Raw genomic sequence first — 15,050 nt, 5'->3', positions numbered from 1 at the left:
AAAATTAAATCTTAAAAATAAAAACTACTGACACAGTCCACTGCCCCACTAACACCAAACTGTGCCCTTCTGACATTGTCCACTGCTCTACTGACACGGGCAGTATATACTGTATACACATGCATATGTGTTTGAGCTTTGGGGTGCACACCCTAATACAATAGGCTGCGCACACCTATGTTTATAGCTTAGATTGTGCACGGTCCTTGTTTGGGCAATTCAAGAAATGGCTGCTAAGACCCTGATATAGTGTAGGCTGCAACACTGGTTTGGAGCCCTTGTGGTTGGTCACAAAATGTGATTTTTGTGATTAAACTGCGGGAAAACATCTCACGGAAAATGATGATCCTGATTGTTGTTTAAAATCGTCATTATCATATTCAAAGTGAAATTCTGAACCATTTCATTTTATTGTGGCTCACTACCGGTTACCAAATTGCTTAAAGCGGGAGTTCACCCTAAAACATTTTTTTAAGATTAGATTGAGGCTCATTTTGTCTAGGGGAATCAGCTAGTTTTTTTAAAAATGAAGCAGTACTTACCGTTTTAGAGAGCGATCTTCTCCGCCGTTTCCGGGTATGGTCTTCGAGACTGGGCGTTCCTTCTTGATTGACAGTCTTCCGAAAGGCTTCCGACGGTCGCATCTATCGCGTCACGAGTAGCCGAAAGAAGCCGAACGTCGGTGCGGCGCTATACGGCACCTGTGCACCGACGTTCGGCTACTTTCGGAAAATCGTGACGCGATAGATGCGACCGTCGGAAGCCTGTCTGAAGACTGTCAATCAAGAAGGAACGCCCAGTCCCGCAGCCCATACCCGGAAGCGGCGGAGAAGATCGCTCTCTAAAACGGTAAGTACTGCTTCAATTTTAAAAAAAAACACCCGATTCCCCTTTACAAAATGAGCAGGAATCTAATCTTAAAAAATGTAATTCCCGGGTGAACCTCCACTTTAAGTGGAGCCCCCTTCTTTAAAAGGTTGAGCACCCCTGGTGTAGAGGGCAAGAGTACTTGAGAGCCAATTCACACTATGTGCGGTGACAGACGTTTTACCGTATGGTGAAACGTCTTTCACCACAGGGACACACAGGAAACAACTGTTTTCTACGTGTCCCATTCACACTGCAATGCAGCCCAGCCTCGCGATGTGCTGCAGCATGTCTTCTTTATCTCAGCTCACTGGCCCGAATCGCACTGCAATATCAGGTAGTGCAGCCTACTGCCTGACATTGCAGTGAATGAAGTCTACGTTTTGTACACTTCAAATAATAAAAAAAAAGGAGCAGTGAGATGCGATGAATTGGGCACCACACTGCCCCCTAGCGCTGCTGGCGATGCAGAGCAGTCGAAGTGGTGAATGGCTTCGGTCACTTTACGTCGCAGTGTGAATTGGACATAAGACACGGCACAGGCTGCTAGCATTCAGGCAAAAATCCCCTCCCCCTAGCAAAACTCTTCCCCCATACCGTGGCCAAGGCTACTACTCCCCACAGGTACTGTATGTGTAGTGCACTGCAGCTCTTCTTTCTTCTCCTGTGCATTGCAATTACAGTGGTTGTTCAATAGGACCCTCATTCCTGCTTAAATGGTCACTAAAGGAAAACATTTTTTTTGCTGAAATTACTGTTTATTGGGTATAGAGACATAAAAGTTAACCGATTCCTTTTAAAAATGATTAAAAATTTAATTTAATCTATCATATAATGTGCCTCTAGTTTCACTTTGGTTTTAAATGTACATACATGAAGTTCCGGGTGAGAGGTGAGTCGGGAAGACACACAGAACAAAAACAACAAATCCAGGGCAGTGTCTTGTTTTTAAAATGAATCTGATTGGTTCTGAGGAGTTTTAGACACACAGTAATGACAGCTTAGACCACCGTGAGAAAGCTCCCAGTACGATGGTTATAAGGAAACAGGCAACCAGGAAGTGTGGAGATCACAGCAGAATTACAGCTACTTCAAAGCAAAAACGAACAATAAGGACATGAAACCAGTACTGCAGTAAGGTAAAGGAAGCTATTTAGCTAAAAAAAAAAATTCCTTTAGTGACCCTTTAATCCGCAGACTTACTGGGGCAAACAGTATACATACACTCCCACAAATTATGTAAGATATATATATTTATTTATGTATGCATACACCCTATATTGTCAAAAGTATTGGGACACCTTTACACACATGGGGCCTAATCCTCAAAAACCCGGCGCAACGTAACTTACACCGCCGCAAAATCTCTAACTAAGTGCCCGATCCACAAAGCACTTACCTAGAAATTTTAAACGGTGTAACTTAAATCCGGCCGGCGCAAGGCGTTCCTCTTCAAATGGGGGCGATTCCCATTTGAATTAGGCGCGCTCCCGCGCCGGCCGTACTGCGCATGCTCGTGACGTCATTTTCCCGACGTGCATAGCGCGAAATTACGTTACGCCGAGCTTTGTGGATCGCGACGGGTCAATTAAGTTGCGTCGGAAAAAAAAAAAGATAAGGCAAAAAAAAAAAATTTAAAACAAAAAAAAAACGCGTTGCTGGACAGAAGGGTCTGCTTTTACAAGGTGTAAACAGTTTACACTTTGTAAAAGCAGCCCTAATTTTACACATGCAAACTAATACTTACGGAGAAAAAACGAAGCTGAAAAGCTTTGTGGATCTCCGTAAGTGCTAATTTGCATCCCCAAGGCGGCATTTCGACGCAAAATGCCCCCAGCCCCCTTTCAGTAGATACGCCGTCGTATCTCTTTTGAGGATTAGGCCCATGATTTTTATTGGCATCCCATTCTAATGCCGCATACACACGACCGTTTTTCATGACGTGAAAAATGCCATTTTTTAAAATGGTCATTAAAAACAATTGTGTGTGGGCCCCAGAGCATTTTTTTCGACGTGAAAAATGGGCATTAAAAATGTAGAACATGCTCTAAATTTTCTCGTTGTTTTTTACGTTGTGAAAAATGGTCGGGTGTAGGCTTTAACGACGTGAAAAAAACACGCATGCTCAGAAGCATAAAAGATAGATGAAGGATGGATGGCCACACTCCAAAAACGGTACAGGTTGTCTTTTATTAAATGAACAGCAAATACATCACCAGATCAAAACAACAGGAACAGGGGAACAGCCGACGTTTCGCACAAAATCAGTGCTTATTCATGGCCATGACTAAGCACTGATTTTGTGCGAAACGTCGGCTGTTCCCCTGTTCCTGTTGTTTTGATCTGGTGATGTATTTGCTGTTCATTTAATAAAAGACAACCTGTACGGTTTTTGGAGTGTGGCCATCCATCCTTCATCTATCTTTTATGCTTGCCTAGTGCACCGCCAGCACCCTTGGAATCCTGTAACAGTGTGTGACCGTATAGTAGACCCACCTGGAGCGGTGACTTTCTTTCTTCTATTCGTTTTGGATTATGCTCAGAAGCAAGTTATGAGATGAGAGCACTCGTTCTGGTAAAACTAGCGTTTGTAATGGAGATAGTACATTCGTCAAGCTGTAAGGCCTCGTACACACAACTGGGTTTCTGGACAAAAACCAGCAAGAAAACTGATTCTTGCCGAGATTCCCGTTCATGTGTACGAGGCATTCAGGTTTCTCATCTGGAAATCTGGCCAGAATCTCGACGAGAAAAAAAGAGAACCTGCGCTCTTTTTTCTCGTCGAGATTCTTGTCGGCCTGTTTCCCGACGAGAAACCCGCGAGTGTGTATACTTACCTGTCGCCGTGGAAACCCGCGCATGCTCGAAATGACTTTCCTGACGAGATTCTCAGACGTGTGTACGAGGCCTCACAGACTGAAAAGCACGAAGACTGAAAAGCGTGAATCGTCTCTCACCAAACTTTTACTAACACAAAATCAGCAAAAGCAGCCCAAAGGGTGGCGCCATCTAAATGGAACTTCCCCTTTATAGTGCCGTCGTACGTGCTGTACATCACCGTGCTTTGCTCGAGCATTTTTTTTTATTCATGATCGTGTATATGCAAGGCAGGCTTGACAAGAATCACGTCGAAAAAAACTTAGTTTTTTCTAGAACATTAGAAATGGTCGTGTGTACGCGGCTTTAGTCTGTAGGGTTCAATATTGAGTTCCACCCTTTGCAGCTATAACAGCTTCAACTCTTCTGGGAAGGATGTCCACAAGGTTTAGGAGTATCTATGGGAATGTTTGACCATTCTTCCAGAAGCACATACCAGTGTAAGCCAGTAACAGTGTTCCTGATCACCACCACACCAGTCCCAGTGTTACCAGACCAGTGTAAGCCAGCCAGTGTTCTTGCAAAAATGTTGACAGCCGCACTCCAAAAAAGCGTTTCTTTTTAATAAAATAGGTCACAAAACTGACATGTCACAGCAAAGTCAGAAAAACACAGCTGACGCGTTTCACACTGTCATACAGTGCTTAATCGTAGCTCGGCTATGATTAAGCACTGTATGACAGTGTGAAACGCGTCAGCTGCGTTTTTCTGACTTTGCTGTGACATGTCAGTTTTGTGACCTATTTTATTAAAAGGAAACACTTTTTTGGAATGCGGCTGTCCTCATCTTCTTCAACATTTTTGCATGCCATTGCATTGCCAGCACCCAGGGTTTTGGTCTCTCTTGGTCTATCGGTGCGGTCACCCTTCTCCCCTTTCTAGTTTGGACTTTGCAGCCAGTGTTCTTGATCGCTAACCACACCAGTCCCAGAGTCACCAGACCAGTGTAAGCCAGCAGCAGTGTTCCTGATCGATAACCACACCAGTCACAGAGTCACCAGACCAGTGTAAACCAGCAACAGTGTTCCTTATCATTCCTTCACCTGTGCCAATATCACCATAGCCAGTGCAGCCAGCAACAGTGTTCCTGGCATAGGCATGTGCCTGGGCATGCCCTTATCACCCTATTTGGCACAGATTCACCCTGTTTAGACCCCTGATATTTCACCCAAGTCCCCTAACAGGGCTTCTAAAAATATTGTAAAAAAATAAAACTGTTAAAAAATAACTACAGACACTGTCCACTGCCCTACTGACACCAATCTCTGCCCTACTGACAATGTCCACTGCTCTACAGACACTGTCAGTATATAAATACATGCACACACACATGTGCTTGAGCTTCCTCAGGTGTACGGCTGATCACACGTGCGGGCGTGTGTTGCAGCAGCTCCTGTCACCCAGACATCAGCCGAGTCTTAGCTGATTCTTGTGCCGAACCTCCGGTTCTCTCTCTCCCCTTCCCCTTCTCTGGGGCCCCGTCCTCAGCGGCATCCATCCACCGCCCCTCCGGGGTCCACCCGCCCCTCACTCGCCGCCGAGCACCCCCCTCCAGCTGAGCTCCGTGGGACTAGGATCAGCGTTCCCCGTCCAGCCCCCACCCCCCCCTCCTCGGCCGTCAGCTGTCATCCGCCGCTGAGCACCCTCAGCGGCACACTCTAGTCCCTCCGTGGACAGCTTCTCCCCCCTCCTCTGCTCTCCGCCCCTCCGCAGCCGCCGCCTTCTGCCTGTGGCCTCCCTGACGTCCTCGGGCGCAGAGCTCCAGGAAAGATCGCGGCTGCGGCCCACCCCCAGCCATCCGTATTAGATCTTGGTCTCCTTCCTCCACAGCATCACCTCCAGCCGGACAGGGTTCTCCCTGACCCAGGAACACCCGGAGGCTGGTACTGACGCCCTCGAAGCCGCATCTCGGCTGAAGAGTGTAGGAGAGGCCCCGGCTCGGGCCTAGCTTCGGCTCCGGCGGCCATCTTGGTACACCCAGCCGTTTGGCCAAGTACTCCTCACCACCCTCAGGCACTGACCTACAGTCACGGGGGCCACGTACTACAGACAGCTGGAAGAGTAGCACTGGGCTACAACCCGGTAAGTAAGGGCCATTCTTTGGCCCCCTCTCCATTTTTTTTCCCCACTTTTCTTCCCTAGCTCACCCATTACAGCTCAGCTTACATCGGCAAGGTAAGTCTAATCCGGGGCCCATTTAGACACTTTATCCAGGGTTCTCCGATCGCCTCTGGGGTCAGGAAGGAATTTTTTCCCTTGCTGTAGCAATTGGCTGCTAGGCTAGGGTTTTTTGCCTTCCTCTGGATCAACTGAGGGGGGCGGTTTAGGCCGGGTCACCACCTTTCTTTTTTGCAGCAATTTCACCTGATCCGCATCACCGGCACTGAGCGATTTCAACTGAACCTTCCGGGAACATCACCCCCCCCATGATCACCATCTTCATCATCGCTGGATCAACCGGATCACTGTATCAGCATATGACCAACAAGTCATCTCCCACCATGCTCATCTTCAAGTACGCAGCGGACACCCTGCGCAACTTAAGGAAGGCGGCCGCACCGCTACCAACCTCCATTCAAAAAACACTACTGAAAGAACAACTACTAAGAATCTACCACCAGCCAAACCCAAAAAACGATAAGCCACCGCAGCGAGTACAACACTTAGAATGCGCCCTGATCAACACAAGATCTGCAGTCAAGCACAGACAGGAAATCCACGACTTCATCATCCAACACAACACAGATTGCCTCTTTATCACAGAAAGTTGGCTTACACCCGGCTGTAATTCCATCCTAGCAGAATTGGTGCCCGAGAACTATCGCATCCTAACCGAGCATAGAACAGGTCAAAGAGGAGGAGGCCTTGCAGTGATCTACAAATCCCACCTCGCTCTCACCAAACCTACCCTACAGAACGCACTGCCCTTTATGGAAACACTCACCCTGCAACTTCAACCTACACCCGAGGAAACCGTCCACATACTACTATGCTACAGACCACCCGGACCAAAGACGCATCTCCTCACACCCTTCACCGAATTCTTCTCTACATACACCTTGAAAACCAAAAACCTGCTGTTACTTGGGGATTTCAACCTCTGGGCTAACTCAACTCAGGATCCCATCGCTACCGCCTGCATCGACCAACTCGAAGAACGCGGTCTGCAGCAACTGATAAAGACTTCTACGCACACGTCAGGTCACACTCTGGACCTCATCTTCAAGCAAAACGTGAATATCAACAAATTGGACAACAGACCTTTACCATGGACCGACCACCACGCCATCAAATTTATATTAACCACCGATACCGTCCTTCAAAAACAACTACAACTATACATTGGACAAGATCACAGAAGAAATTACACTCTGAGCTCTTCAAAACCACACTAGCGACAAAAATAGAAGTACCAAATCTGAACAACTCAACGGAACAAACACTCAACGCTTTAAACAAAGCGTTACTACAAACAGCAGACACAGTCGCTCCGAAACGCAGAGCTCTCAGCCGGAAAAATAACGCAGGCTGGTTCAACGACACCCTCACCTTACTGAAACAGGATCGCAGAAGAGCTGAAGGAGCCTGGAGGAGGAACCCATCAAAAGAAAACCTCACAAAGTACAAAATCTTCACCAAAAATTACCACAAAGCAATCTTTAAAGCCAAAAAAGACCATTTCGCAAACACCATCTCCAAAGCCCTCAACCGTCCACGGGAACTTTTTAAACTAGTCGCTAAGGCCATGAACCCCTCCTGCTTGGAGCCCCCTGCAAGTGAGACACAGGAATTCTGTAATGAACTATCTGACTTTTTTATCGACAAAATCGAAAAGATTCGGGCATCAGTTCAACAGAAAAAAAACACCAACCCCACCCAGATACAGCAAGAAGAAGCAATCAACACAAAGAATGTACGATCGACGAACTTCGAGCTGGTCCCAATTACCATCGACACCACAAAAAACATCATCAGAAGCCTCCGAGACAACACATCACCCAATGACATCATTCCTACAAAACTTTTAAAAGAATGCACGGACATCTTGGCACCCATCATAACGCACATCATAAACCAATCATTCAAGGAAGGGATTGTTCCGAACAACCTCAAGCAAGGCATAATAAAACCCCTCTTAAAGAAACCCAACCTCGACCTGAAAGACCCAAATCAGCGCAGACCGATAACAAGCCTCAACACGATCTCCAAGATCATGGAGAAAGCAGTAGTACAACAGCTTCAGCCCCACCTGGACGAGCACAAACTCCTAGATCCTCTACAATCAGGTTTTCGCCCAGGCCACGGCACAGAAACGGCTCTTCTTAAGATATGGGATGACGCCCTCGAAGCAGCTGATGACGGAGAATCATGTCTCCTAGTGCTGCTGGACCTCAGTGCAGCCTTCGACACGGTAGACCACAACATACTGATCGCACGACTCAAAGAAGTAGCAGGAGTCTCTGACGCGGCCCTACCGTGGTTCGCATCTTTCCTTGAAAATCGCACTCAGACCGTGAAACTTGGAGGGTTTACATCAGAATCACGGACCACTACATGCGGAGTCCCGCAAGGATCGCCCCTTTCACCTGTACTCTTTAACATCTACATCCGCCCGCTCCTCAAAATCATCAGCAAACAGGACCTGCGCTACCACTCCTATGCGGACGACACGCAGCTTTACCTTCGAATCACCAACAAAAAAGACCAATTTCATGAACTTGGAAAGTGCCTTACGCTGATTGACAATTGGATGACAGAAAACTCCCTCAAACTTAACAGATCCAAAACAGAACTACTCACCCTTCACGCAAATAGGAAATCCATTTCTAGGACCACCGGGACACCACCCACCATCCTCGGACAAACCATCGCACCAAGCAATAAAGCCAAAAGCCTCGGAGTCACCTTTGACTCTGACATGATGTTGGATGCACAAATAGGATCAGTTGTCAGCGGTTCTCATCATCTGCTCCGAATGCTACGTAGACTCATCCCCTTCATTCCAGAAAAGGACACGGCAGTAGTTGTGGGAACGATCATCAACTCACGACTCGACTACGCAAATTCCCTCTATTTAGGACTACCAAAATACCAGATTTCACGTCTACAAGTCGTCCAGAACACGGCAGCCAGACTGGTAACAGGTAAAAAGCCGTGGGAATCAGTCTCCCCAGCCTTGAGATCCCTCCACTGGCTGCCCGTACAGGACCGGGTGACATTCAAGACACTCTGCCTCACCCACAAATGTATACAGGGGACCGCTCCCCAATACTTAAGCGAGAAAATAAAACCCTACGTCACCAAGCGCGTTCTCCGGTCAACCGACCAAAACCTTCTCCAAATTCCTAAATCCCGCTACAAATCGAAGGGAGAACGTAGATTTTCGGTCCAAGGACCACGGCTCTGGAATGCTCTACCCTCTACAATCCGCTTGGAAGAAAACCATCAGGCCTTTAGGAAAAAACTAAAGACCCACCTCTTCTGAAGAACCGGAATGACTCTGGACGGGAAGCGCCTTGAGGCGATTTAGTTTGCATTTGTTGCGCTATACAAGTTACTCACTCACTCACTCACTCACTCACATCCTAATGCAATAGGCTGTGCACACCTATAGTTCCCGGTCACAGTCCGAACAGTCCCTGTGTCGCCAGCAACAGTGATCCTGATTGTTGCCACACCAGTACCAATATCACCACACCCAGTGCAGCCAGCAACAGTGTTCCTGCTCATAGTCACACCAGTCCCAGTGCCGACAGACCAGTGTAAACCAGCAACCACCAATAGTGATCCTGATTGCTGCCACACCAGTGCCAATATCACCACAGCCAGTGCAGCCTGCAACATGGTAAACCAGCAAAAATTTTCCTGATCACAGCCACACTAGTACCAGTGTCACCGGACCAGTGTTAGATCAACAAAAATGTTTCTGGTTACTAGCCACACCAGTCCTAGTGAGACATTTAATGACCATTTAAAATTCTTAATCCATATCTTCAATGCCTTAAACATGATATACATGGGGGGTGCGTGGCCTAGCAATGACGGATTGCAAATGCTGGTCCCGAAGCTCTGCACAGATCGAGCCAGAGAGAAACATGCTGCTCAGTTCATTTCTCATGTCAGGAGACTGCCGCAGACCGCTGGGACCTTGATATTGCACACTATTACCTCTGCCAGCACTTGGCATTTTCCAAGATGGCGCCGCCATGCACCAACGCTGCCAGCTCTGCCTCCTCAAAGAGGACTCTGCAACAACAAGCACCCACTCAAGGGGACGCCACAGCAGCTCCACCACGGCTGAATTCGCTGATCCTGTCACCAGTGATCCCACGGGTGGACTCCTCGAACAGGTCTGCTGTGCCACAGGGTTCTGATGGCCGCACTGAGGATGCCATTCAGGAGAACATGGCAGATTTCCCCACCAAACAGGATCTACAAGCCATGGCCACATCTATAGTGAGTGCGCTCTCTAAAGAGCTCCAGGACATGCGCAAGCCATTGGACACTGTTGAGGAGAGGGTGACAGATCTGGAGGAAGCCTCCACCTCCACAGACACTCGCCTCACTGCCCTAGAGGTTGACCAGCAGTCACTCCTCCGCCACTTTATTGATGTTCAGCTGCGGCTAGACAATGGCGAAAAACCACAACCGGCAGAACAATCTATGCCTGAGGGGGATTCCTGAGGCCACCATGGGCTCAGACCTGCGCACTACAGTGATGGCTCTTCTTAAGCAGCTACTGGGGAAATCACCTACAGCTGAGCTGGATTGTGTCCACCAGGTGCAAGGCTCTTGTGCACCCTCATCATCCCAAGAGGCTCCTGGCTCCGTTGCTCCCCCACATGATGTTCTCTGTAGGGTCCATTTTTCACTAAAAAGGAGGAGATTCTCTGCGCCAAGCCTGGGCCAAAGGTCCCATTGACTTTGACGGAGCCCTTGTTTGAGTTTACTCAGATGTATCCAGGCAAACCCGGGCTATGTGGGGTATGCTCCTTCCTTTGAGGTAGTTTGAGAGGCAGACACAACCTATCGCAGGGGCTATCCTTTCCATCTTATTGTACGGAAACAGGGGACTGAGTTTTACATGCGTTCACCTGATCATCTGCCTGCTTTATTTATCGTCCTAGATAAACCTGTTGTCACAGTACCCAACTGCAACTGGTTTGACTTTCTGATACGCCCAGAGGCCTTCAACTGGTCCTTACCAAGACCACAGTGGCCCCATCGCAATCGCTCTCGAGCTTCCAGTCAGGAGCCATGTAGATCCACACCAGCTACTTCGGAAGACTAAAGCCGTGTACATACGATAGGTTTGTCCGATGAAAACAGTCTTTTTTCCATCAGTGTTAAAAAATAGAACATGTTTTAAATTTTTCCTATGGGTAAAAACGATAGAAAAATCCGATCGTCTGTGTGGAATTCCATCGGACAAAAATCCATGCATGCTCAGAATCAAGTCGGCGCATGGTCGGAAGCATTGAACTTCTTTTTTTTGGCTCGTCGTAGTGTTTTACGTCACCGTGTTTTGGCACGGTTGGATTTTTGACTGATGGTGTGTAGGCAAGACTGATGAAAGTCAGCTTCATCGGATATCCGACAAAAAATCCATCGGATTAGATTCCATCAGATATCTGATCGTGCCAGATAGGCTTAACTCAACCAGTTTTCTCTCCTGTGAACTTTTCATGCTTGGCCTAGTTTCATAACCGTTTATTATGCAGTTGCCCTCGGCCTGTTGGCTGTATTTCTGATAATGCTGCCTTTCTAAAGGCAGCATTATCTATAAAACATTATCACTAAAACAGTATCGTCATTTATTGTAGAAAATCTGTACCCATCTGAATCAATAACTAATGCCTCGTACACACGATCGCGATTCCTGAAGAGAAAAGTGCGATGTGAGCTTTTTGTAGCAAATTCTGATCGTGTGTATGCTCCATCACACTTTTTCTGTGAGAATTCCAGCCAAGAAAAGATTAAGAGGAAGATCTCAATTTTCGTGACAGGAAAAAGTCCTATGAGGAATCGCGATCGTCTGTATGCAATTACGACACAAAAAAAAACACACACGCTCAGAATCAAGCAGAAGAGTCAAACTGCCTATTGAACTTCATTGATCTCGGCTTGTTGTACGTGTTGTACGTCACCACATTCTTGACGGTCGGAATTTCGTCCAAAATTAGTGTAAACGTGTGTATGCAAGACAAATTTCAGCAGTTTTCCTACTGAAAAAAACGTTTTTCTTGTGGGAAATCGCGATCGTGTATACGAGGCATAAACCTCTGAAGAAGGACTTGTAGTCCGTAACATGTAAGGTGTTATATACTGTATTGACCATGACCACCACTAGTCCATTCTGCGTCAAGACAGTGACCAGCTCATACAACTGTATCATATTGGGTATTAGATATTTGTTTTTATGCAAAATACATTTTTTCTAAATGTCTACTATTGTCAAATCTTAATAAAATTATACTTTTTATACTTCATGCTTTGGTCTGTCTATTAAAGACCCTAAGGGTTTTTTCATCCGTGCCTTTTGGTAACAAGTTGTTTCGCTATTTGTTTTGTTGCGTACATATGGCACACTGTCCTACCTTCAAATCAACCTGTCAAAGTCCTCTGCTCTTCCCATCTCTTTAGACCAGGCCACAGTTGTTTACCCCCCCCCCCGATTGAGGGCTGATTTATTTCACTTACACACGTTAATTTTCACCTAGTTCGGTCGCTGTAGTGCCCTTAACTTCATGACTTTACTACCCAGGATTTTGTACTTGAAGCAGGCACTGCCTATTCATCTGCCTCCCTCTTTTTGCAAATGCATAAACTCCCTGTTCCAAGAGTTTATGTGGTCCCATCGGAAGTCACGCATTCAGCTCCAGCCAGTGGCGGAACTACCGCCATAGCAACCCACGCGGGCGCTATGGGGCCCGCAGCCGAGTGGGGCCCGGTGAGCAGGGCAAGGAAATGACCGAGTTTTTTTTTTTTTTTTTTCTCGCTGCCACGCCGCGCCGCCGCCGAGTGTCTAGTGCGGCTCCGGAGCCGCATGCGGCTCTTTTGTACGGCTTTGCTGAGTGCGGACTGCGGAGGATTTAAAAAAGAGCGCGCCGCGCTGTGATAAATGTCCCGCCCTCCTCCTCCTAGAGAAGACTAGCTCGTGTGATAGAGCCAGTGTGCTGTCTGTCACACAAGCTGGTCTAGAGGAGGAGGAGGGCGGGACATGTATCAGCGCGCCAGAACCCAGTGGGGGAGCATCGTGACAGACAGATGACCGCCGTGAGACGTGAGTCACAGCACAGGCTAAGTGAGGGGGACCTGATGTTTTTTTGATGATAATTGGGGGGGGGGGGGCTTGGCTTGGCTTGCAATGGTGATGCCACCTACTGTCTCCTGTCATCATCATGCTTCTCGTCATCCCCCTGTTCCTGGCATCCCAGTGGGATGCCAGGAACAGGGGGATGACGAGGAGCACGATGATCCCACCATCCTACCTCTGAGGCCTTTCATACATTTTATCACCCCTGTCATCTCCATCCTCCCCGTCACCTCCCTACCACCCACCCCTGTCATCTCCATCCTCCCTACCACCCACCCCTGTCATCTCCATCCTCCCTACCACCCACCCCTGTCATCTCCATCCTCCCTACCACCCACCCCTGTCATCTCCATCCTCCCTGTCACCTCCCTACCACCCACCCCTGTCATCTCCATCCTCCCCGTCACCTCCCTACCACCCACCCCTGTCATCTCCATCCTCCCTACCACCCACCCCTGTCATCTCCATCCTCCCTACCACCCACCCCTGTCATCTCCATCCTCCCTACCACCCACCCCTGTCATCTCCATCCTCCCTGTCACCTCCCTACCACCCACCCCTGTCATCTCCATCCTCCCTACCACCCACCCCTGTCATCTCCATCCTCCCTGTCACCTCCCTACCACCCACCTCTGTCATCTCCATCCTCCCCGTCACCTCCCTACCACCCACCCCTGTCCCCTGTCATCTCCATCCTCCCCGTCACCTCCCTACCACCCACCCCTGTCATCTCCATCCTCCCTACCACCCACCCCTGTCATCTCCATCCTCCCTACCACCCACCCCTGTCATCTCCATCCTCCCTACCACCCACCCCTGTCATCTCCATCCTCCCTGTCACCTCCCTACCACCCACCCCTGTCATCTCCATCCTCCCTACCACCCACCCCTGTCATCTCCATCCTCCCTGTCACCTCCCTACCACCCACCCCTGTCATCTCCATCCTCCCCGTCACCTCCCTACCACCCACCCCTGTCCCCTGTCATCTCCATCCTCCCCGTCACCTCCCTACCACCCACCCCTGTCATCTCCATCCTCCCTACCACCCACCCCTGTCATCTCCATCCTCCCTGTCACCTCCCTACCACCCACCCCTGTCATCTCCATCCTCCCTACCACCCACCCCTGTCATCTCCATCCTCCCCGTCACCTCCCTACCACCCACCCCTGTCATCTCCATCCTCCCCGTCACCTCCCTACCACCCACCCCTGTCATCTCCATCCTCCCCGTCACCTCCCTACCACCCACCACTGTCATCTCCATCCTCCCCGTCACCTCCCTACCACCCACCCCTGTCATCTCCATCCTCCCTGTCACCTCCCTACCACCCACCCCTGTCAGCTTCCTACCACCCACCCCTGTCATCTCCATCCTCCCTGTCAGCTTCCTACCACCCACCCCTGTCATCTCCATCCTCCCTGTCTTCTTCCTGCCACCTACCCTTGTCAGCTTCCTACCACCCACACTTGTCAGCTCCCTACCACCCACCCCTGTCATCTTCCTACCACCCCCTGTAATCTTCATACCACCCCACCCCCTTAAATTTACTGGTGCACATTATATATGATGGATGCAGGGACATTTTCTTTGGGGGGGGACGGACGCACGTAGCTGGTCTTGCCTAGGGCGCCAAATTGCCTAGCACCGGCCCTGCCTGCACTGAGGGGCAAATTTCCGCCAGCCCGCTCCACTCCCCGCTGCACTGTGAGACAAATTGTTGCCAGCCCGTTCTGCCCGCTCCGCGCTCCACTGTGAGGCAAATTGACGCCCACCCGCCAGCCAGCCCGCTCCACCTGTTCTGCCAGCACGCTCCATTCACCTGGGCGTTGCGGGCAGAACAGGAGAACAGTCAGCGGGTGAGCGGGCTTGCTTGCCAATCAGCGGGCGGGGGAGCAGAGAGATGACATCATCTGCATCATTGCAGTTCTGTCCCCACTGTGCGGGCAGCAGAGAGATTACATTATCTCTCTGCTGCCTGCCTTTACTCT

This window comes from Rana temporaria, chromosome 12 (genome assembly GCF_905171775.1).
Source record: "Rana temporaria chromosome 12, aRanTem1.1, whole genome shotgun sequence".
Classification (NCBI taxonomy): domain Eukaryota; kingdom Metazoa; phylum Chordata; class Amphibia; order Anura; family Ranidae; genus Rana; species Rana temporaria.
Note: the sequence above shows the minus strand (reverse complement) of the source record.